The 24,650-nt window shown below is 43.2% G+C and overlaps 2 pseudogenes; one reads left to right on the top strand and one right to left on the bottom strand.

Annotated features, from left to right (window-relative positions):
• Positions 1–328: 328 nt before the first annotated feature.
• Positions 329–11,897, top strand: LOC147457097 (uncharacterized; annotated as a pseudogene).
• A 10,583-nt stretch (positions 11,898–22,480) lies between these two features.
• LOC147457096 (uncharacterized) lies at positions 22,481–24,168 on the bottom strand (annotated as a pseudogene).
• Positions 24,169–24,650: the final 482 nt, after the last annotated feature.

Here is a 24,650-nt window from a genome sequence, read left to right as displayed (position 1 = left end):
AGTAACCAATGGGGTTCTTTGGATGCTGAAGTTGAGACCATTTTAGGTCCTTCCTAAGGATCGTTATCTGTTTGTCTTTCGCTCTGTCGAAACGATGTTCCAAATTCTTAGTGTAGGGCAATGGCTCAGTTATGCTTTGCCACTTAGCCTCTTTAAATGGTCCAAATATTCTAATCCTGATCAATCTGCTTTGGTTAATTACCATGTCTAGGTTGAATTCCTAAACCCCATCGAGGATTGCTTGGTTCTCGGCTAGGCAACAAATAACTATCTAGGGTGCTAAATAATATCATGGAGTTGAATCTTTTCCCAAGAGAAGAATGCTACTATGTTATACATTCTTCTTGAGAAATACTACTCCCATTTCCTCCCATTCAAGAGCGACTATGATAAATTCTCAAAACTTAGTGGATTGTGTCAAGATCTGAAGGAAGACTATTTTATCACTTACCTAGATAAGAGCGCTCCTCCACAGGGGCCTTGGAGGCAGTTGTGGAGGGACATCTCTGCATGGTGTGGGAGTCCCATATCGATTGTGGAGGGCCTGCTACCGAGATTGATGGAGCTACTTGGAGTTTCGCTGGGGGGTGCCTCACCCACCCTCCACACCACTCTATCACCCTCTAGACTGCCAAGTGGCAGTCGTGATTGCATTGTCATCGGTAACAAAATTAGAAACCATGTAGCTCCTTGATAAATTGATGACTGCGCTGCCTCTTCCCACTGTGCACTTGCATTCATCCATCCCGCGGCATTGTGGTGGAAGTGCACGCACGATAACATTTGCTGCAATTGCACGAATGCAAGCCAACAAGGTCTCTCTCTCTCTCTCTCTCTCTCTCTCTCTCTCTCTCTCTCTCTGCCTGCTGCGTATACTGTGCATCTCCAAACCGTGCGCCATGTCTGCTCCCTACCTCCGCCAGAACCACACGAAGGTGGTGCCGTTTCATCCCGTCAGCTAACCGCTCTCTCTCTCTCTAATCTCTCTCTCTCTCTCTCTCTCTCTCTCTTTGTGCAGCATGCCTCGCCTTCCTCTCCTCCTTTCTGGCGAAGGATTTTACTGCGTAGCCTCCATGCAAGTAGCTTCAAAAGAGTTGGTGTTTTCATTATTATAATTGGATGCCATTATTTGGCTGTGTTGAGAGGTTAATCATTTGTGTAAATGAGCTTGTGCTTTACTGCAATTATTTTGCCTCAGTGGTTCATCAATTCCATGATTTTGATAAATTGATCAAACTAAAGTAACTATTGTAATCCGGTCACATGAGAGTGTACACTCTTTTTGTTTGGTGCATGGGAGATAGTTATGTATGGTTGTCTATACAATGCCATGGAGGGTTGTTGCATAATGATGCCAATAATGATCCTCTATGTTTTTCTGCAACGATTCTCTATGTTTGCCTGCAGCCATGTCATCTCGAGAGAATTTGCCGATGGATCTCAACAACGAATGGAGCGACGATGGCGAGGAGGTGCCTTCTTCCATCCCGCCAACAGAGCCCCTACTTGACGAAGTGATGCCGAGACGATCGAAGAGCTGGCTGCGGAAATCCGTCGAATGGCGCCACAAAAGAGATCCCCTCGACAAAACTCCTCAATAATGGGGTATAGCTTGCAGCCATGGCAAACTAAATTGCCAATCGGAGGCCTAGGCGGCTCATGTGCTTGGGGGCCTTCAACAACACCTCCCTGATCAGTCTTCGTAGATATATATTGGAGTACGTCCTAATCCACCAATCTGAAGGAGTACGAGCGGAAGTGCGACGCGAGAGAGAGTGCGAGAAGAAGAGCACGACGATATGGTGAACTCGCTCTACTGTAATGGGTAGAGCATAGTGAGTTCTTATTAGGTTTTAACAAAAGAATATGTGTACATACCTGGCGGCCGGCCCACTTACCTGGGCGACCACATTGGGCTTTATACCCCAACAACCTTCCACTTAAAGTCCAATGTGGTACTTTAAGTGTGAGAGAAGCTACTATACAAGCTAATATACAAGAGATGTAGAGAAGTGATGTACTACCCTACACCTAACTGCTTGCGAAAATGCGCAAAGCTCTCTGAGGGAAGTCCTTTTGTAAGTAGATCAGCAGGATTTTCTGTGGTGTGAACTTTGACAAGCTGAAGTTGCTTATCCTCGAACATTTCCCTGATGAAATGATACTTCACATCCACATGCTTTGTCTTTGAGTGATAAACTGGATTGCGAGCCAATTGTATAGCGCTTTGACTATCACAATATAACACAGGCATCTCTTCTTTGATTCCCAAATCTGTTACTAGTCGATTAAGCCAAATTGATTCTTTGCATGCCTCTGATGCTACAACATATTCAGCCTCGGTAGTAGACTGAGTAACACAATCTTGTAATCTAGAACGCCATGATACTGCTCCACCAGCCAATGTAAAGACATACCCTGACGTAGACCTTCGGTTGTCTAAGTCACCTGCATAATCTAAGTCTGTAAAACCCTTTACACTTAGCTCCTGACTCCCATAGCATATACGCATACTCTTTGTAGCTTACAGGTATCTCAATATTCCTTTCACTGGCTCCCAATGTTTCTTGCCTGGGTTTGACATGTATCGACTTACTACTCCCACTGCAAATGCAATGTCTGGGCGAGTAGCAATCATTGCATACATCAAACTACCCACTGCAGACGCATATGGAATCTTATCCATTTCAGTCTGTTCTTCCTCAGACACATGACAATCTTGTTTGCTAAGTTTCACATATGGTGGCAATGGAACACTCAGTGCCTTTCCCTTCTCCATATTGAAACGTTGCAAAACCTTGTCAATATACTCTGTTTGAGATAACCAAATCAACTTCTTTGATCTGTCTCTCAATGCGCATACCAAGTATATGACTTGCCTCACCCATGTCTTTCATGTCAAACGATTTTGCCATCTTTGACTTCAAAGCTGAAATTTCTTCCAAGTGCTTGCCAGCAATCAACATGTCATCCACATACAAAATAAGGATCAGCCAACTGCCATCCTTAGCCTTCTTTGTATATAGATAGTGATCGAACTCGCTACGTTTGTAGCCTTGAGAAAGCATAAACTTGTGGAATTTATGGTACCATGCCCTCGGTGATTGTTTTAAGCCATAAAGACTCTTTAACAACTGGCATACCCAATCTTCCTTGCCTTTCTCAACAAACCCTTCTGGCTGCTGCATGTAAATTTCCACATCTAAATCACCATGCAAGAACGCTGTCTTGACATCCATTTGGTGCAACACCAAATCTAATATGGCAACCAATGCAAGAAAGCATCTCAATGTAGTCATCTTGACCACCGGAGAGAAGACTTCATCAAAGTCAATGCCTTGTTCTTGCTTAAAGCCCTTGGCAACAAGCCTTGCTTTGTACTTTGGCTGATTATCATGAGCAGTGATCTTATACCTGTAAACCCATTTACAAGGTAGAGCCTTTTTGCCCTGTGGTAATTTAACTAGCTTCCATGTCTTGTTTTTATGCAGAGCTGTCATCTCTGACTGCATGGCCAATTGCCAATTCCCGGAGTCCTTCATTTGCACTGCTTCCTTGTAACATGAAGGCTCATTGCAATCAGTCAACATGACATAGTTCATAGATGGAACAAACCTATCAGGAGGTCGCGTGACACGTCCAGATCTATGCACAATAGGTGGCTCAGGCTCAGCCACAACCTGTGGTTCCACTCTATCTTGCCCTTGCTCCTCTTGAGCCCTGACATTTTGTCTTGCACGTGCAGGTCCATCTTCTTGGAAGACAACTCTTCTAATCTCCTCAACCCTCTCTGGTTTAGAATGATATTTGGATTCATTAAAGTGAACATCATTGCTGCGGACAACCTTTCTGGATTCGGGATCCCAAAGTCTGTACCCCATCTCACCAGAATTACCATAGCCTAGAAAGATGCACTTTCTACTCTTTGGCTCAAGTTTGTTCCTAAATTCCTTTGGAACGTGAGTATATGCCTCACAGCCAAAGACTCTGAGATGCTTGTATGAGGGCATTTTGCCTGACCATACCATCTCTGGCACTGAATCCTTCTGCAAAACCTTGCTAGGAGATCTATTTAAAAGATGAACAGCTGTTGATACAGCTTCAGCCCAAAACCCATTTGGCAGCTGTGCATTAGACAACATACTTCTGACCTTCTCTTGTATGGTCCTATTCATCCTCTCGGCAACACCATTTTGAGGAGGATTGTAAGGAGCAGTAAGTTCACGTTTTATACCTTTTGACTCACAAAAGTCCTGAAAGGCCTTTGAAACATACTCTCCACCATTGTCAGTGCGTAAGCATTTAAGCTTCTTGCCACTCTGATTCTCCACAAGTGTCACAAACGTTTTGAAAACACTAAACGCTTCATCCTTGTGCTTGAGAAAGTAAACCCATACTTTCCTCGAGTAATAATCTATAAATGTCATAAAGTAAGAAGCTCCCCCTAGAGATAGGTTAGGCATAGGTCCACACAAATCACTATGAACAAGTGCCAACTGTGTATCTCTTCTACTGCTTCTATGCTTATGTGGTTGCTGTGTTTGCTTACCATACAGACAATGTTCACAGAATTCAAAATCATTAAATGAAAAGCCAGGCAAATAACCAGAACGAGACAAGATTTCCATTCCCTTCTTGGACATATGTCCTAACCGGCTATGCCACAAAGAAACGTTCGGCTGCTCGGTTACATTGATTACATTTTTAGAGACATTTGATACATAATGTTGGGGTATAGGCGCCTGTGCCTTACCCGGCCGCCCAGAGTCTGGGCGCCCACTGACTTGTATACCTTATACATAGCATAAGTGTATAGGGGGCTGCTCACTCTTAGAGTCTCCCCACCCACATCGTGTCTGTCTCCTTCTCTCTCTCTCTCACTCTCCGTCTGTGGTGCTCCCCGATCCCCTTCAATTGGTATCAGAGCTATGGTGACCGCGGAGAGCACGACGGCTTTGAGAGCTTCGAGGCGATAGCTCGCTCGCTCTCGACGGTGGAGTTCGATCGCGGAGTTTCACGGAGAGCGATTTTAGCTTGAGGAGCATTGTCTTTGGAGCTTAGGAGCTTGGTGTGGTCAAGCTTGGTCGAGGAGGCGGTTGCGGCTTCCTTGGTGAGAGGAGCTTTTGAGCTCAGTGGAGCTCGTTAGAGAAGTGCTCGGCGGAGGAGAGCTTGACATTCGAGTGCTTGGATGCTGTTGTGGCAGAGCTCTTGTGTTGGAGCTTGCATTGAGAGGGCATTGCATCACGCAGAGTGGAGCAGGAGCAGGTTCAAGACTGTGTGCAGCTCGTTTTTGCCATTTTCGGGCTCTAAAACGCAGTTTTTTGCGTAGCTCCGTCATACAGAGTCAGATCTACATGATCCAGGAGTTTAGGTCAGGGTTTTGGCACGCTCCGGACGCGATGGTGATGTCTATTTGCTGAAATTATGCTTTGAATTACAGCAGGTACAGCAGTAAGTTTATTTGTGCACTCTCGGGTCCCAAAAACACTGTTTTTGGCATAGCTTTCACACCCGGACTCGGATACATATGATCCAGGAGTCTACCTTGGGGTTTTGGCACGCTCCGGACGCGGTCGTCATATCAGAATTTTAAAATTCTGAACGCTGAATTTTCTGTAGCAGCAGCAATTGTTTATTGTGTGTCGAGGATTCCACACATGGTTTGCTCTCAGATGTGAGAGTGATATTTGCTGCAAGTTTCCTCACAGGTGGGAGGATACGATGTATGCCTTATGTGGTTTGATGCTCAGGGAGACTAATGTGATTGCATTTTGAGCTCGGCAATGTATGCCTCGAGCATGTTTTTTGGCAGTCACAGGTAGAGCAGATATTTGTGTACTAGATTTGCAGGTGTTTGCAATGATGTATGCAAAGTGTGGAGATTGGTGCATGCATTTGGAGTGCGGTTTGATGCGCTTTGGTTGCTCATGGTTTTGAGCGTGCAGTCAGTTTGGTTACAGGTTTTGTGGCCGTTTTACTGACGAAACTCTGGCGAAATTTTCCCAGGAGTTTTATGCGCATCATTTATGCGATCTAGGTAGAGATTGCGGGTTGCACTCAGCATTTGCGTGCGGTGTTCTCTGCAGGTGGGAGATTTGTGCGTGTGTATGCATTGATACCGCACAGTGTGGGCTTGGTGATTAGCTCACAGATTGCAGTGTGATACTAGAGCATGCGAGGCTTGTATTGACATTGCCGGAGCTCTATTTTGGAGTGTGTCTCACAGGTTTTACATTGTGTTTCTGGCCATATTGGTAGACAGTTTCCAGGTGTTGTTGGTGAGGTGGTTTTTCTTTCTAGTTTGCTACATTGTGCTCATGGCAGAGACAGGTGATCGATCAGATTGTGACCTCTCACAGATGCGCGTGTTTGATGGGTCAGACTTTGCGGCATGGAGAGAGTGTATGCTTGATGCATTGACACAGCGAGGGTTGCATCGACCATTGAGTGGTGATGCAGGTAGACCTTCAAACATGTCTGACGATCAGTGGCAGGAGCTAGAGGAGATGGCACTATCTACGCTCTCTTTGCACCTTACGGAATCTGTATATGCTCTTGTTATGTATGAGACTACTTCGAGAGCACTTTGGCACAGATTGCATGATATGTATGATAGATCTGAGTCATCACGGACTCGTGTGAGACATGTACATTCACGAGCACGCCGACAGGTAACATGTTGGTATTGTGGTCATTCTGGACACGTTAGACGGCGCTGTTTTCGTCGTATGCGACATCGTAGGAGACATGGTAGTCTCAGAGATGTATGTAGTGATGCCATGGACTCAGTTGCTTTGACAGTTGAGGCACATGTAGTGTCGGAGTATACTAGTGACGGGGATGTCACTTTTACCTCGAGCTATGCGCGAGATGCTATACATGTGGATAGTGCACTCCCTTCGCAGTGGTTGCTAGACGCAGATGCTATGTTTCATGTCACGTCGCATCATGAATGGTTTTGTAGCTATTCTAGCGGGATGCTTGGCAGTGTACGTTTGACCGATGGATTGGTGCATGCGATAGCAGGTGCAGGAGATGTGAGACTGTCATTACCGAGTGGTGCATCTTACTTGTTACGACATGTGCGCTATGTACCAGATTTGACAGTGAGTTTGATCTCGATTGGTCAGCTTAGAGATTGTGGATGTCAGATTTCGCTACGAGAGCGAGATTTTGTGATGCATTTGGGTTCGCTAGTGATTGCGAGAGGTGCCAGGAGTGGTACAGGTTACCCATTGCATGTGGATCACGCGAGAGACGGTGTTGTCTCTGTGATCATGCAGCCAGGTACACAGCGAGAGAGCAGGCGAGTCTCTTTTGCTTGTGGGTTGCAGGATACTTTGCATGGAGTGCAGAGTAGTGAGCTCGTTGTGCACACACTTGGGGCACGACTTGAGCAGTCACACAGAGAGGTGACAGAGTCAGACATGCATGCTTTGCTAGTGACTGAGCAAAGCAGAGAGTCAGTTGTGCGAGATACTTCTATACAGGATAGACAGGTAGAGCGGTCTTGCTCTAGTGAGTCACGACAGGAGGACGTTGTGCAAGAGTCTATGCATACGGAGTTAGAGCATGAGAGCTCTAGTGAGTCACAACAGATTGAGTGGTCATGTTTGCAGTGGATGATTGCAGAGGAGACTGAGATGTCAGCGATTATGCAGTCATTTCTTTCTATGCTCGACAGTGAGCATGGGGATATAGTTGTGCAGGATATGTCTTCCAGCAGACACCTAGAGCAGCTGGTTTGATCTGAGGTTGCACGACAGGTTGATGCGTCTTTTGTGGACAGTCAGGAGATGCATGTGGCTGACACGCCTTGTCAGTCAGAGATGCCTATTGCCAGGGATATATATGTTGATGCATGCTCCGTAGAGCTAGCAGGGCCCGCTAGCATTGCATCGGCATTCGGTGGTCTCATGTATGAGATGTTGATCTTGAGACCGGATATCGCAGCTGCAGTGGGAGCATTTGCAGTTGGGGTTGTCAGTCGTTTGTTGACTGATGATGGCATAGTGCACGAGGGAGATATGCAGGTATTGCGTACATACTTGCAGTACGTGTGCGGTACGTCTGGTGGTGTATGGACTTACACGGGAGCAGGACAGCCGGATGCACACGATCACAGCCAGCCAGTGGGCATCGGTTGAGAGCGGTTTTCTCTCACCTTTTGTAGTCTTTAGACTAGGTTCCCTTGCTTAAAGGCACAATCGCCTTTAAGTGGGAGGTTGTTGGGGTATAGGCGCCTGTGCCTTACCCGGCCGCCCAGAGTCTGGGCGCCCACTGACTTGTATACCTTATACATAGCATAAGTGTATAGGGGGCTGCTCACTCTTAGAGTCTCCCCACCCACATCGTGTCTGTCTCCTTCTCTCTCTCTCTCACTCTCCGTCTGTGGTGCTCCCCAATCCCCTTCACATAAATCATGTAAAGTCCTCCAGACTTTACTCCATGTGCTACTGTCATAGAACCCTTGGATATCTTCCACATGTTCTGTCCAAAAGTGGTGACGTAGCCAACATCATCAAGTAAACCTGTGCTGATCAAGCTCTTTGTAATTGCGGGAACATGTCTCACATTCTTCAGCATGAAAGAAGAGCCATTCTGAAACTTCAATTGAACATCTCCAACCCCTAAGATCTCACATGTCTGCCCATTGCCTAGCCGAACATGATCTTTAGTGGTCACATAAGAGGTAAACCACTCCTTGTTTGGAGACACATGAAGTGATGCCGCTGAGTCTATAATCCAGTCACTCAGTGCATTTCCATCAGATGCTGTAAGAAGAGCTGAGTCCATTGTATTCTTCAAGAAGTAGATGTCTCCTGACACTAGACTGTCATCCTCTGCAACAGTGTTTGTCACATTTATTTCTTGAATCTTCACTGAGGACTTGTTCTTCTCACCATGGTCTTCAGCTTTCTCTTTGCCTTTTTCTGCTTTCCGTTCTCTGCAGTCTCTTTTCATGTGACCCTTCTTTCCACAATGGTAGCATTCTATGTCACTCTTGGCTTTAGCACTGCGGGACTTGCTACGAGACTGATTCCTCTTTCCACCTTTGTACTTTTCTTTGGTCCTTCCCCTGACAACTAAGGCTGTTCCTTTGCCTTTGTCCATTGTCTTTCTATTGGTTTCTTCAGTAAGTAGACTTCCTTCTACACCTGCTATGTTCAAACCATCTGGAGGTGCAGAATTACTCAAAGCTATGCGAAAAGTGTCCCAACTTTCCGGCAATGTGATCAACAGGAACATAGCTCTAACAGGTTCATCAAACTTGACACCTTGAGCTGACAACTGACTATAGATTGTGTTGAATTCATTCAGATGATTGGACATAGGTGTCCCTTCTTTCATCTTCAAGTCAATAAGCTTCTTAAGCCAGTATACCTGGGAAGCTGCACTCTGCTTCTCATAAAGATCACTCAGCTTTAACCATGCTTGATAAGCCGACATCTCGTCTGCTACATTGAAGTAAACGCTTTCTGCCAAAGTCAGCATAATGGTAGAAAGTGCCAATTCATCCATTTCGTTCCATTCATCTTCGTCCATATCTTCTGGTTTTATCCCCTTGAGCTTTATAGGTTTTATCTGCTTCTTTTGTACCAACACGTGCCGAATCTGCTTCTTCCACAATGGGAAATTGGTTCCATCCAGCTTCTTGATATTGTAAAGAGCAGTGTCCTGTGATCCAGCCATAGCTACGCTTCACAGTGGTTTACTTTCCTGGGAAAAATTCGGCAGAGTTTCCCCTGTAAATTGACCTCTGAACCAATATCAACCTGTCAAATGAACCAAGAAAGCTTCAGATTCTGCATAAATTTTGGTAGTCTCCTTTGTAAAATGGCTCTGGTGTACTCAAAAACAGACCAAAAATAGCTCAAAAAACAATGTCTCTCTGACACTGTAAGCTGCGGGTAAACCTGTCCTGCACCTGTACTGTCTCTGACTGTCTTGTCACTGTCCTGTAAGCATAGACTGCGACAATGCCTCAACGGCAGTAAAGCAAAGATGCAATCCCAACTGTCTAACTCACAGTCAATACATCCTAGCTGCCTATCTAAGGGTGCTCGAGGGATCGCTCCAAGACCTGTATCACCGAAAGGATCTCAACATTCGAGAATCCCCCAGCTTAATAAAACCTCACTCGACCCTTAACAAAGGCTGCAGTAAATCTGACAGTACATAGACTTCCCACAAAGTCATACATCCACAAATTTCCCACTGTATGCTGTAACCGCTGCGGCGGTTGTTTGCTGCGTGACTCACAGCCAGCAAACCCTCAACAGACATACATCATCTCTGACAATACATCCCATGTGGAAGTACCTGCAATGTCAGGATGAAATCTGGAATATCAAGCAGCAAACACAAGCTACCTGATGAACTAGTGGATGTCGCCTACAGTCTGTGTGTAGATGCGCCCGTGTCGTATGTGACACGCCTCCAAGAACTGTGAGCCGTCCTTCGATGTGTAGACAGCCACAAATCAACACTCTGGGAGTGTCGATATCCTCAGCACCTGCAGTCGTAGGCCGAAAACCCCAAATTTGCAGAGTCGGATCTGCACCCGTCGAGACCACGTAGTCGAAAATGGCATGCACAGACCTTTGTCGAAGCCGAACGGTGGCCGAGATGACCTCAGAATGAAATTCTGACAACACCAAGCCCTTTGGGCTTTCCCACGAGATTTGGGGCCGTGTCTTCGCCTGTCGAATTTCACTCCAATATGAGCTGGTGACTCTAGCCTCCTGCAGTGCTGCCCCGAGCCTCGATCTGAGCTCTGATACCAGTTGAAGGAGTACGAGCGGAAGTGCGACGCGAGAGAGAGTGCGAGAAGAAGAGCACGGAGATATGGTGAACTCGCTCTACTGTAATGTGTAGAGCATAGTGAGTTCTTATTAGGTTTTAACAAAAGAATATGTGTATATACCTGGCGGCCGGCCCACTTACCTGGGCGACCACATTGGGCTTTATACCCCAACACAATCATCTTACCTAGGGTGTGGCTAGTTCCAATAAGGCCATCCTTGCAGTCAATACCGCGTCCATTGCCATCCACAATGTCACTGTCGTTGTCTGCACGTCCTGCATGGGCTCTAGGGAACCAATCAAGTATGCCTCCCATCAGGGCCTACCGCCACGCATCCTATCGCTATCCCTAGTGATAGCAACACCTCGGTAGAGGGAGCACCGGCCCCTTCATTGACCCAAACGCCACAAATGACTGCACAAACGAATTGGCAGCTCCACGAGATCATCACTTTGGTCGAGCCCAAGAAAGAAGTACAAGTATGCCAGAGTGAAGGAGGGGTTTATGAGCGCACTCGTCGCGACCGTTGGCAAGCGATTGCTGAGACATGTCAGGCACGAGGCGTCATGCGTAATAAGGCACAATGCAAAACAAAGTGGGAGAAAGTACACTCCCTATTCAATAGGCTAAATGACTATGAGAGAAAGATTCCCTCAAGGTGGTCTAGCTACTGGCAAATGAGTCAAACCGAGCGGCGCACAAAAGGGCTACCTGTAGAAGACTTTCCATTCAAACTCTACAACAAAATGGAGATGCTTTTTGGCGGGGACCGCAATTCCGACATCGAGGGATTGCTGGTTGGCTCTACGAAGGATGACACGATGCCCCTAGGTATGCAAGTCCCAATGGAAATTGATCCTTGTTTTTATTTTAGATACAATTTTTAATTTGCATCGTTGCCTTTATCCTAGTTTCTTAACTTCTTCGTGTGTAGGTGACGAAGAAGACAACCACACCATGCCTACCGACGGTGACAGCACAGGCGAGCAGCAAAGACCGCCTCTTGCCGCAAACGATGTTGGTGGGCCCATTGACGCATCAGCAGAAGGAAGCTCATGAGGGATCAAGAGAAAGCGGCGGTCGCGAGTGAATGGCAACAACATCAAGGAGCTCGTGGGCTCAACGAAGAACTTGGCAATGGTGTTGCAAAGTTTGGAGGATCGGAAGGATGCACGTGAAGACACGAGGGGAAAGAGATTGTTGGAAATCGAGGAGGCAAGAAACGAAGCCACTCGGGACAGTGCCAATGCAATATGTGGCTCCGTAAACCGAGTAGACGACTCCATTGCCTCCCTCGCGATACAGAGAGAGTAGTACTTGTGGGTTGCATTCCTAGGTTTTTTTTTAAAATCATTGCCTGCATTGAGTAGTTGTTACATGGTAAACTTCTTTTGTGTTGCATGACTGTGGATGTGATGTTCACTTTTGGGATGTTCGCTATTGGACAGTAAAGATTTCAGTTTGTTATTTGGTTGAGGTCTTTAACGACTTCATAGTCTGCTTTTGAATCATCAAGCCTACTGAATTCCATATTTTGTGTGACTGTCAAAGCCCTTTTTTTTGTGTGTGTAACTTAATTCCCACACACTGTGCACTATGCAGTCTCTCTCTCTCTCTCTCTCTCTCTCTCTCTCTCTCTCTCTCTCTCTCTCTCTCTCTCTCTCTCTCTCTCTCTCTCTCTCTCTCTCTCTCTCCCAGGCCTGAAATTGGCAAGGCTGCCTTGCCTATCCTAGGGAAGGGAAATTTTGAAGAGTGCCCGTCCTGTAGGAGGGGCTATCGTATAGGTCGACCTTCACCGTGAAGGGGAAACGTTTTTCGACCCTTCCAAGACTCATAGCGAAAAGTAAGACAGTGTGTTCTAATAATCAAAACATTTCGACCTTGGTTTGGATTGGATTTTGTTCATTCAAAATCCACCCAATCTAGGGACGTGTATCCTGAAGTGAATCATCATATGCTTGATCAAACTAAACTCTTAAAAGTGAGCAGCTAAAATGGAAATCAATTGTTAGCTATGTAAAAAGTTGTCTATTAAAGTGTTCTTTAAGACCCTGATAAAGTGCTCTAATCACTCCAACAACTTACAACCACAAGCCATGTGTATGCAAGCAGTGAGTTAATGGGGAACCTAAGCATCATAGACATAACCAGAAAGACTAGTTTAAAAATAATATTCATAAACTGACACTCACGTTTTCTGCATATTTGTCAATCTGCCACGGTAGATAGCATTGTCTAGCACCAGGGCTTCTGTCTTGTTAGTGTTGTCAAGGTTGTATACTCGTATATACATCTCCCGCCCAAGATACCAATTCGGCAGCAGTTGTGACTGCAAGTTCCACATTCCTACGTTGTCGAGAAATTTGCGGTCTTGCCAGGAAGGCACCGGGCCTCTTGCTGTGAGAGTTTGTGAGGAAGCTCAAGGGTTATGAGAAAGAGCTAAGATGTAGATAACATAGCTTCTAGAGCTAAAGAAGAAATGTAGCCAAAGAAGCCGCTCACTTTTCCTTACAAACACACACGTGATGGAGGGAACTCATGAAAGATAGTCAGAACAAAACAAAAATGAAAACATCAAGATTACGATCATATCGTATCATAGGTAGGATAAAAGGGTTAATGGATGAGTTAATGATATTTAATCTTTGTTGTCCAAATAAGCTACGGATTGCTCTTTGGAACTGTAGCTTTGTGCTTACTATGATGTATATGTTGTGTCTAGCGATGGGGATTAGTTGTGAGTACAAATCCTCTTGATTCATAATAAAGTAATGACACTCACATCAAAAGAGAAGTTATAGTCAATAATAGGTAGTATGATGGGATCTGGTGAGAGAAGTATTTCGTTGAGACTTTCAGGACCAAATAGAAACACTATGCGTTGCTGAAAGTGAATCTTTCGACTAATCCAAATGTTGACCCTAATACATTGCACATAATGGAAATGAAAGAAATCGCCTCTATGTGGATTATGGTTATTCATCGATGATATACTTAGTATGTTCAAAGATAAAGGTGTGAAAGAAGTGAAAGGAGAAGAAGAAGAGATTTTCTCTCCCAAGCCCTATTGTTGCCCTTAGGTAATAAGGATACTGCGGGGAGAGAAGTACCTGTAGCAAGGAGATTCTAGAGGTTGTTGAAGAGAATGAGAACCTTAAGAGAGAGAGATGCTTGTGGAAGATGAAGATATGGTTACTAAACTTGTGCTCATAATTGTTTCCCTCAAGAAGGTTGTACCCATTACATTGACAAGGTTGCTGCTTGAATACCTTCCAATGAAACAATTAGGACACAACAAGAGAGATCAAAGGAGGAGTAAGATAGAATTAGAGATAGATCTAAGTGTGGTGGTGGTATTAAAGATAGATAATGAGAGATAGAGATAGAGTTAGAGACAATTATTGGACTAGATATGCAAATGAAAGTAAAACTAACAACATATTTCTTACATGAGAGCAATCGCCACCACCTTAATGGAGAAAGAAGATGAGGCAAGACTTCAGCCTTTCTTCAAGAGAAAGTGTGGCACTAAGATGAGTGTGTCACTATGGAATTGAGCTATTCTCACTCACTCATAACTTCCCCCAATGAAGAGAAGGCTACCCTTTTTATAGGTGAGGGAGCGATGTTTTACATAATCACTTGATTAGGCTAAAGAGTTAGCCCAAATCAAATGTTCTTTGGATATTTCTTAAAATGGGCAATATTACGACTCAAAATATCATGAAATTCAGCATCTTTGGTCGTTGAGGCTCCATGTGGGTGCATGATGTATGTGGGCCCCACCTAGGCATCTTCTGTGTGGCTCCAGCAGGGGGTCCCAACTTGTGTGTCTTGTCCTTCAAGGCATCTTTGAGGTGTCACATTCACATGCTTATGTCTTTTATCCTCCAAATATCTTATTTTATGGAAAAAGACCAAGATTACCTCTTTTCACTTGATTCACCTGTTTACCATCTCTTCTTGCAGTGTAGTTGTGAGAGGGTTTTTCACTGGTTTCCCTGTAACTTTTGACCTGCAACTCGGATTGACATGCTTGAAAAGGAAAAATTGGCCTACTAAAAGAGCTTGAATTGCTTTTTGCCTCTTCTGCACGTCCTTAGGTCGGGATTTTCAAATTGGGATGGTCCAAAAAGCTTTGGATCTTCCTTTTCATAAAGTCTTGTAGTAGGCCCTTCCCTCTTGTATGTATCCAAGAAGGTATGCATTTTTGAAGGGTTATATTATTAAATAAATGTGAAAAGAAGAAAATAATTTATATATGGTAGGGTATAGCTGAGATATTAGAAGAAATACACAAATGCTTTTCCCCCAGACAAAAAGAGGCACAATCATTGATACTTCTCTTGTAGTACTTTCTAATAGTAATGTACATTTATATTACTTCAAAGGTAATACTAAGGTATGGTAGAAAGCTTTTATTTATGCATATGAGTATTATATGAAGTATACTTATGCGTCAAAAAGTCACAAGATCAATCGTTTAGTGCCCGTTCCCACTATATACGTGCCATAGCACGACATCCACCCCCTCTAATCCTGCACATCCTCCGGCATGTGCCAGCCTCATGGTAACTTGTTAAAGCAATTGTATCCCCTATCATCCCATGACCTCCTCCAAGATCATATGGGTAACTCAAAAACTTGTATTGTACTAAGCATTGATATTGTCCGCATCTTTTAATTCCTCTTGGATCAGAAGGAATTGTTATATGCATCTGTCTCCAAAACATCTGTAACAAATCTCCATTATGCGCAAAATCTTCATGACGTAGAGACATAAGTTCCTCATCCTCCTCTTCAAAAAACACGTCCAGGCTTCCTATAATATACTTGAAAGATTTTTGAAACTGCACTTCAACCTTCTTACCAACCTCTAAATCCATATGTACCTTTTTCGCATAGAAGTCTGAATCTGCATCTTCATTCTCAAAAGAATCCTCTAGATATCCTTTCTCAACATCAAGAGAAACCTCAGAAATATGCATGGTAAACCTCTCATCAATTCTCTCACCTTTTACCAAATACCTCTCCAGCTTTACATCATAAAACTTTGCATACCTCTCAAATATGGTGTCTAATTCCCTTTCCAAATCATCCTGGTAGGTATGCTCCCGGTCACTTGTAACCGACTGCTCAAAAACCTCCTTGGAGTTAGTCTCTGACACAATATCTTCACCCCTTCTTCCTTTTTGACCCATCGCTAAATTATCTTCAACTGAATCATGTCTCCACTCATCTAGGGAGAACCCTTCTTCATTACATGACTCTGGTGTCAGCATAGAGCTAGCATCCTCTTCTTGCTTCAAGGCATCACCATGTATACCCTTCCTATCCATACGAGATAGATGCTCACAAACCTGCTTGCAATTTATACCCTATGACACAAGACCTAAATCCCTTTTATGCCTCAGATATTGTTTGCATACCTGCAGGCAACTGAAATTCTTAAAACCCTGTATAGTAGGCACTTTATGGCAAGCATCTTTATTTGCATCTTCACGCAGATCAGAAATATCACCCCAATCACAGACCATATCCGAAGAGGTTTCTTGCTCTTCTACTCTATCCTCTAATGTCACTTCAACCTGTATAGCATACCCAAACATTTCTTTATCTTTGATTTGTGAATCTTGAAGATTCATAGATTCATCCGCATAACCCCAATCCTCATGCAGAGAATCTGCATCTGTCATTCCTGCAAACAAGACTTCAAAAACGTCATCATCACGAATAGGCAATCCAAAATCAGTTTGCTGAAGACTCCAAACTTTGCATAACACCTTCCTCTACCATGGAATTGTGAAAGCTTGCTGCATCTAGCTCTAAATAAGGCACAATTTCATGAGTCATCTGCATCACATCTGCTACCCCATAATACATACATATTACTCTGTCAATGCACTCCTCTTCTTCCACCTCGTCTAGCTGAGGTACTTCACAATCCACAATGCTACTAGCAGAGCTATACTCACAAAGGAAGAGATTTTCAGTCACCCACCTCTAAATTAGCACTTTTGCAGCTAGGCATATCCATTTGGGTAGTACCACATGCATCAAACTCGCATAGGAAAGCATTGATAATGACTTATTCATCCTGGTATATGTCTTCAGCATAGGCATCCAACTCTTCTAAACTTGGTAAAAGTTCCTGGATCTTCTTAAAAGTAGATTGTAGCACATCACTAATATAGCCGTCTTTCACCTGTTTTCCCTTCACATCCTCTGTCAAACCATAGCATCCTCATCCTTGTATATACAATCATGTGCATCTTCAAACGAATCGAAAGGAGCGTCCAAATCATCTATCATAGCCGACGAGTTTGCATCATCCTCTAAGTTGCTTTGAGCCATTTCAAGCGCTTGGATAGCATCATGAGAGTCATTATCTTGAGATATGAAGGTTACAATCTTGCAAAAGATATGCACCTATTACTGCTTCTAAATTAGCCTGTATGGATGTGTTGACACTTGCATGGCTTACAGGAGACACCAACTCTAGCTGGTCACATCCACTTCCACTCTGCTCCATCTCTTGGTCTTGATGTTCCAAGCATACCTGTGCTATAGCTGTAGAAAACTCACCCCAGTTGCTTGCATATACACTTGCATAGTCTTGAACTTGGTGCTTGAAACATCACTCACAAGTTCAACAAATGCTGCAATCATCCGAGCTTCTGGAATTGCTTGAAGCCTCATCTCTGTCACATAGCACTCAAGATATCCTTCTCGATCATAGCCTTCGAATATATTAAGCTCATTATATACGGATTGCCCAGCGCTTTCAATCGCTTTTTGAATCCGGTCTTCTTCTTCAAGCCATTTGCATCTGTCTGCAAGCTCTTTCATTTCACCATATAGCTGCTCCACTTTCCTAGCCATCTTTATGTACTCTCACCCGGCTTGTTCGCCTCGGGTTCCCCAAAAATATGTCGAGAAATTTGCGGTCTTGCCAGGAAGGCACCGGGCCTCTTGCTCTGAGAGTTTGTGAGGAAGCTCAAGGGTTATGAGAAAGAGATAAGATGTAGATAACATAGTTTCTAGAGCTAAAGAAGAAATGTAGCCAAAGAAGCCGCTCACTTTTCCTTACAAACACACACGTGATGGAGAGAACTCATGAAAAATAGTCAGAACAAAACAAAAATGAAAACATCGAGATTACGATCATATCGTATCATGGGTAGGATAAAAGGGTTAATGGATGAGTTAATGATATTTAATCTTTGTTGTCCAAATAAGCTACGGATTGCTCTTTGGAATTGTAGCTTTGTGCTTACTATAATGTATATGTTTTGTCTAGCGATATGGATTAGTTGTGAGTACAAATCCTCTTGATTCATAATAAAATAACCACACTCACATCAAAAGAGAAGTTATAGTTAATAATAGGTAGTATGATGGGATCTGGTGAGAGAAGTATTTCGTTGAGCCTTTCAGGACCAAATAGAAACACTATGCGTTGCTGAAAGTGAATCTTTCGACTAATCCAAATATTGACCCTAATAGATTGCACAGAATGGAAATGAAAGGAATGGCCTCTATGTGGATTATGGTTATTCATCGATGATATACTTAGTATGTTCAAAGATAAAGGTGTGAAAGAAGTGAAAGGAGAAGAAGAAGAGATTTTCTCTCCCAAGCCCTATTGTTGCCCTTAGGCAATAAGAATACTACGGGGAGAGAAGTACCTGTAGCAAGGAGATTCTAGAGTTTGTGGAAGAGAATGAGAACTTTAAGAGAGAGAGATGCTTGTGGAAGATGAAGATATGGTTACTAACCTTGTGCTCATAATTGTTTCCCGCAAGAAGGTTGTACCCATTACATTGACAAGGTTGATGCTTGAATACCTTCCAATGAAACAATTAGGACACAACAAGAGAGATCAAAGGAGGAGTAAGATAGAATTAGAGATAGATCTAAGTGTGGTGGTGGTATTAAAGATAGATAATGAGAGATAGAGATAGAGTTAGAGACAAGTATTGGACTAGATATGCAAATGAAAGTAAAACTAGCAACATATTTCTTACATGAGAGCAATCGCCACCACCTTAATGGAGAGAGAAGATGAGGCAAGACTTCAGCCTTTCTTCAAGAGAAAGTGTGGCACTAAGATGAGTGTGTCACTATGGAATTGATCTATTCTCACTCACTCATAACTTCCCCCAATGAAGAGAAGGCTACCCTTTTTATTGTTGAGGGAGCCATGTTTTACATAATCACTTGATTAGGCTAAAGAGTTAGCCCAAATCAAATGTTCTTTGGATATTTCTTAAAATGGGCAATATTACGACTCAAAATATCATGAAATTCAGCATCTTTGGTCGTTGAGGCTCCATGTGGGTGCATGATGTATGTGGGCCCCACCTAGGCATCTTCTGTGTGGCTCCTGCAGGGGGTCCCAACTTGTGTGTCTTGTCCTTCAAGGCATCTTTGAGGTGTCACATTCACATGCTTATGTCTTTTATCCTCCAAATATCTTATTTTTATGGAAAAAGACCAAGATTACCTCTTTTCACTTGATTCACCTGTTTACCATCTCTTCTTGCAGTGTAGTTGTGAGAGGGTTTTTCACTGGTTTCCCTGTAACTTTTGACCTGCAACTCGGATTAACATGCTTGAAAAGGCAAAATTGGCCTACTAAAAGAGCTTGAATTGGTTTTGGCCTCTTCTCCACGTCCTTAGGTTAGGATTTTCAAATTGGGATGGTCCAAAAAGCTTTGGATCTTCCTTTTCATAAAGTCTTGTAGTAGGCCCTTCCCTCTTGTATGTATCCAAGAAGGTATGCATTATTGAAGGGTTATATTATTAAATAAATGTGAAAAGAAGAAAATAATTTATATATGGTAGGGTATAGCTGAGATATTAGAAGAAATACACAAATGCTTTTCCCCCAGACAAAAAGAGGCACAACCATTGATACTTCTCTTGTAGTACTTTCTAATAGTAATGTACATTTATATTACTGCAAAGGTAATACTAAGGTATGGTAGAAAGCTTTTATTTATGCATATGGGTGAAAGCATGTTAACCTGTCGCGCTTTTTGTGCTAGTTAGCAGTTTCAAGTTAGCACATCTTCGAAAAGTTGGGCGTCCGGTAAATTTTTTACAAATAATATCAAAATTTGTCGGAGGTTGTAGATTTGGATTCCTTGTTTCAAGTGCTTTCTATTGATATATCATATGTCATAGATCTTGGAGATGTAGTTCAAGTTATTGTACTAGTGAGCATATGTCAAAATTGTGCTAGTTAGCATTGTCCGGGACATGAAAAAGAATGACAAGTTAACATGCTTTCACCCATATGAGTATTATATCAAGTATACTTATGCATCAAAAAGTCACAAGATAAATCGTTTAATGTCCGTTCCCACTTTATACGTGCCACAACACGACAACGTTGTCGAGTGAAACAGACATCGCCGTCTAGGAATGGGGGAAAACCTGCAGAGATGTTGACAAATTTTATGGCATGTTTATGTGAGAACCTAAACAAACACATTTAAGAAAACTGAATGGCGTCCAACCTATGTGGTAGATTGAGCAACACCATCCCACTTATTATATTGCCTTGCCCCCTCTATCTTATTCAGTCCGTGTCCCAGACTCAAACCTGCCAAAACAATGCTTCCATCAGAGGCGTGCTTGCCTGCAGCCTGCAGTCAAATCACTGCCAGATACATTCATATTTCTTACCCAGCAACAGAGAAAGGATAACCATCAAGGTGGTAACTTTTCACTTCATCATCGTTGTTTTGGAAGACAATCTCTAAAAACCCTCTATAACCTCCAGATTTGACAGACGCAAGACAGCTCGGTGAGTGATTCAAAGGTTTCACATACACACACACACACACACACACACACACACAATATAGAACATACAAAAAAAACAAACACACCAGGGAAAGCATCTAGTTTGAAGACTCTCGTTAGATTCTAGTAGTCAGCAAGCTTAAGACGGGTTTTAGGAGCTTGGTAGGAGACATTGTTCAAGGCACATCGTGTGACTCCATTGATAGTAACCTGTGCTCCGAAAAAAGGCAATGCTTTCCATGATTCCTTATGTGTGAACTGCGGGCAGACAACGCCTCAGGACTCATTCAACGCCTCTTGCCTGCACAAACTCAGCGATTTCTAAAAAACTTGAAAAAAGCCCCCCCTTGCTACAGTATTTAATTGAAGAATCAGTAATCACCTTTATGCTAGCTACGTTTGATTGCGATTTCTGCTTCTGTCGAGCACCCTTGATGTATCCACAAGTATTCAGAAGAGAACGTGCCGCATTATTGATGTGCTTGGAGTCGGCAACAATGTAAGCTAAGTTATCCGAGACACAAACAAACGGCCATGCTTGCCTCAGGTGAGCGGGCCCCTTGGTGGGTGTATATGAATGAAAAAAAATCTGATGAACTGTAGTTAAACCAGAAGCTTTAAGTGCAACATGTCCTCACCAAGCATGTGCTTTGTTGGTGTAATTTTGCAGCTTGAGTTAGGATGGAGCAGCATACACTTCTCGTGTCTTGATAGCCCGCACAAGCTCATCGTACGCATCTGCCCAAGCATTCTTCACCTCCTCATCCCACATCTCAGTTGTAAGGCCAGCTTGTACTGTTTTCAACAGGCTGCACCTTACAACCTACAGACCGCAAACAAGATGTGAATGTAAACAGCAAACAAGGAGTGAATGCAAACAGCAAGTTCAAAAATGCCTTTCACACAAGCACACATCTCTTCGAAGCATAAGTGTGCTGGACATGCTAATAACCAATTTAAAGGACATGAATATGAGCAGTGGTTAATGAGAACAAACTTACTTGAAGAAGTTGGGATAGTGGTAATGCTTTCATGAATACGATGATGATCTTTGAGCTCTGAATCTGAACATGTCAGGTCCAAGTAGAATGCCACCAAACCATCGAGAAACAACCACTACCTGGGTGCATCATGAATTGCAGCATTAGACCCTATCTCCAATCAGAGCATCTGTGCAACTAATAGACACCATGTGAAGCTAGAATCTCCATGTGAAGGCATCACCCTGTCTTATTAATCCATGGCAAGGCCATACTCACAGCAAAAATGGTAAATACTAAAGTCCCAAGCTGATACATCATGTGTATATCCACTCAACTTTAATGGCTCAGTTCCCCTTGTTAGGGGCAACTACCATAGCCATGTAAATGATCAAATTGACCACTCGGTTACTGTTGAACAATAGGAGAAGAGCCGTCAGCCTTGAGATTACTAAAGAGCATGCATGATTTTATCCTCAAATCATCCGATGAACAAAGAGCACCTGAGTGGCACTCTACATTAACATTCCTTAAAACACCATAAACAGTGTATGCAATTGATAATAGTTACAACTCAAACAAAGCGCCTATAATGCTTCAGAAAAGTAAAGACACTAGGAAAACTTGACAGAGTACCACGCTGAATATCATCACGCTGACACAACCAATCATAAACTCTACATGTTACACATAAATGTCGAGACCATATATTGATAATTGTCAATGTTACAATGATAAGGCAGCACATGGCTGAACTTTGAAGTGACTTTTGACTGCTAGAGTAATAGAAAAGATACAAAATACCAAAAACCCTACGAAAAGTTCCATTGATACATAGATTTTTAAATATAGCAAACTCAAAATGATCTGGGACAACCGTCTATGCAGTGAGATTTACAGATCTTTTCTTCTTCCTCCTCCATAAGGAGAAAACATCATCCCAAGGCACGTCCGAAGTTGCTGCTGGCCCATTCAACCCAATGAACATGTAATTTTCAAGTGTTGATGTACTCATGCTCGTCCTATGGGCTGATTTGATGTTGTTTTGAAGAGAGAAACCGCGTTCTGCAGGAGCTATATTCACAGGAACTATTGAGAGAATCTGCCAAAACTTCATTAAGTTCGAAAATGAGTCATGCATAGTGGCATCATCTTTGCATGCTTCCCATGATTCACGGAAGCTTTTGTGTTTGAAGTTGGAAGACAAAACCGTTGTAAATGAGTCCAGCTCTCCCAAGTAATGCTCTACATCAGCAACCAGACATCCATATTGTTTGAATATCTCCAACAACCACTTCTTGGTACATGCCTCTTGCACCAGCTCTTCACTTGGATAATGCTTTGGACTGAAAAGCTTGCAAGCCTCTAATATCGGCATGTCTTCTTGCATTCGACTGGACAAATTCTCCACAACTTTTGTGACCAGCTCTTTACCCAAAAGCATGCAGTCTTCAAAGAAACCGCCTCTGCTGGATCCCTCGATCCTGTCAAATCTTAAGCTGTGAACATGCTTTTCTCCATCTGCATCAGCAAAAGTGATTTTGCCATCTTTTGTACCCTGAACAAACTGCTTCAAATATTTTGTTCCGCAACCAGCAGAGTCTCTCAAAAACTTCTTCCTCAAATTTTGTAACACCGCATCAGCAAACCCTGATATGTTAGAAACATCCACAAGATCTGATTGAAATTGGCAACTCAAAACATTTACTTTTGAACATATATCTTCTAGCAAGTGTATATAAAACTGATTTGCATAAAGAACAAGTTCATCATATATGCTTGCTTCTCTTTCCCAAACTCCAAAAGCAATGCAGGCATAACTTTCACCATGCGTTCCATCACCTGTCCACGAGACAACCACCTCACTGAATGTATGCGCAACATGCCCAGCTTCGGCAAGTCTAATGCCTCAATAAACTTCAAATCATCCATGCGCTTCCCCGATGCATGAAGCCACGTATAAATACTTCTACATAGCTTATCTAGATGAGTAAGCTCTGGAAAAGAGTCTACAGCTTGACTTGCTGCAAGATTCTCACGATGGGCAAGACAGTGCACAAGAAGAAGATGGGGAACATCTGCTCTCATTCTAGCGATGAGTCCACCTCTATGGCCCACCATATTAGAGCATCCATCAATAGCAAGAGATACAAGTTTGTGCAAACACAAACCCATCTCCTTTATCAACTCCAGAACAACATGATACTTTGCTTCTGCTCCACCATCATCCGTCTTAATAAGCTTAACAAAAATAACACGATTCTCCCCCTTACCCCCATCTGTCAAATAGATAACATAGAAAATGAGATGAACCTCTTTTCCCCTATCTGTACTGTCATCAACCATTAGGGAATACCAAGGGCTTGCTTGTATTTCTTTACATAAAGCAACCCATAGAACATCCCGGATTGCTTGTGTAAATTCAATACCAGCAGCTCTATTAAGGTAAGTTCCATAATCAGCATGATGTGGCATATTTGGTAACCCCTGCTCGATCTGATGAAGACACAACTTCTCAAACAACTCCATAGGTCCAGCAGACTTCACAACAAAATACACTTGCCACATCACAGTAATCACACATACTTTCTCCTTGTCTTCCAAGGTTGCAACATAATCGGGGAGAGGGATGCAAACCCTCTTCTCCTTGTTGGCCCACTTGAAGGCAGCAATTTGATGCTCATCTGATTCGCTATGCTCAGTCAAAGCCGGAAGTTGGAGTGTAGAAGACCCGTTATTTGCATAATGATTCTTTTGTTTTGAATAAACACACCACTCACATTTGACCCTCACGTTTCCCTCAAATATCACTGGGTAAGCCTATTTGTGTTGGAGCTTCCAAGCTGGTATCCATCTTCTTTGCTTCTTAGCTTTAGAAGGTGGTTCCAAGCTTGTAGGAAGCTGCACTTGTTGGGCTTCCTCGTCATCATCTTGTCCTAACTCTGGTCCATCTCCAAAGAGCTCTTCCATCACATGGTCTCGCTCTTTCTCTCTCTCTCTCTCTCTCTCTCTCTCTCTCTCTCTCTCTCTCTCTCTCTCTCTCTCTCTCT

Source organism: Adiantum capillus-veneris, chromosome 5 (assembly GCF_014529385.1).
Source record: "Adiantum capillus-veneris isolate H3 chromosome 5, ASM1452938v2, whole genome shotgun sequence".
Taxonomy (NCBI): domain Eukaryota; kingdom Viridiplantae; phylum Streptophyta; class Polypodiopsida; order Polypodiales; family Pteridaceae; genus Adiantum; species Adiantum capillus-veneris.
This window is presented reverse-complemented; position numbering and strand designations above follow the sequence as displayed.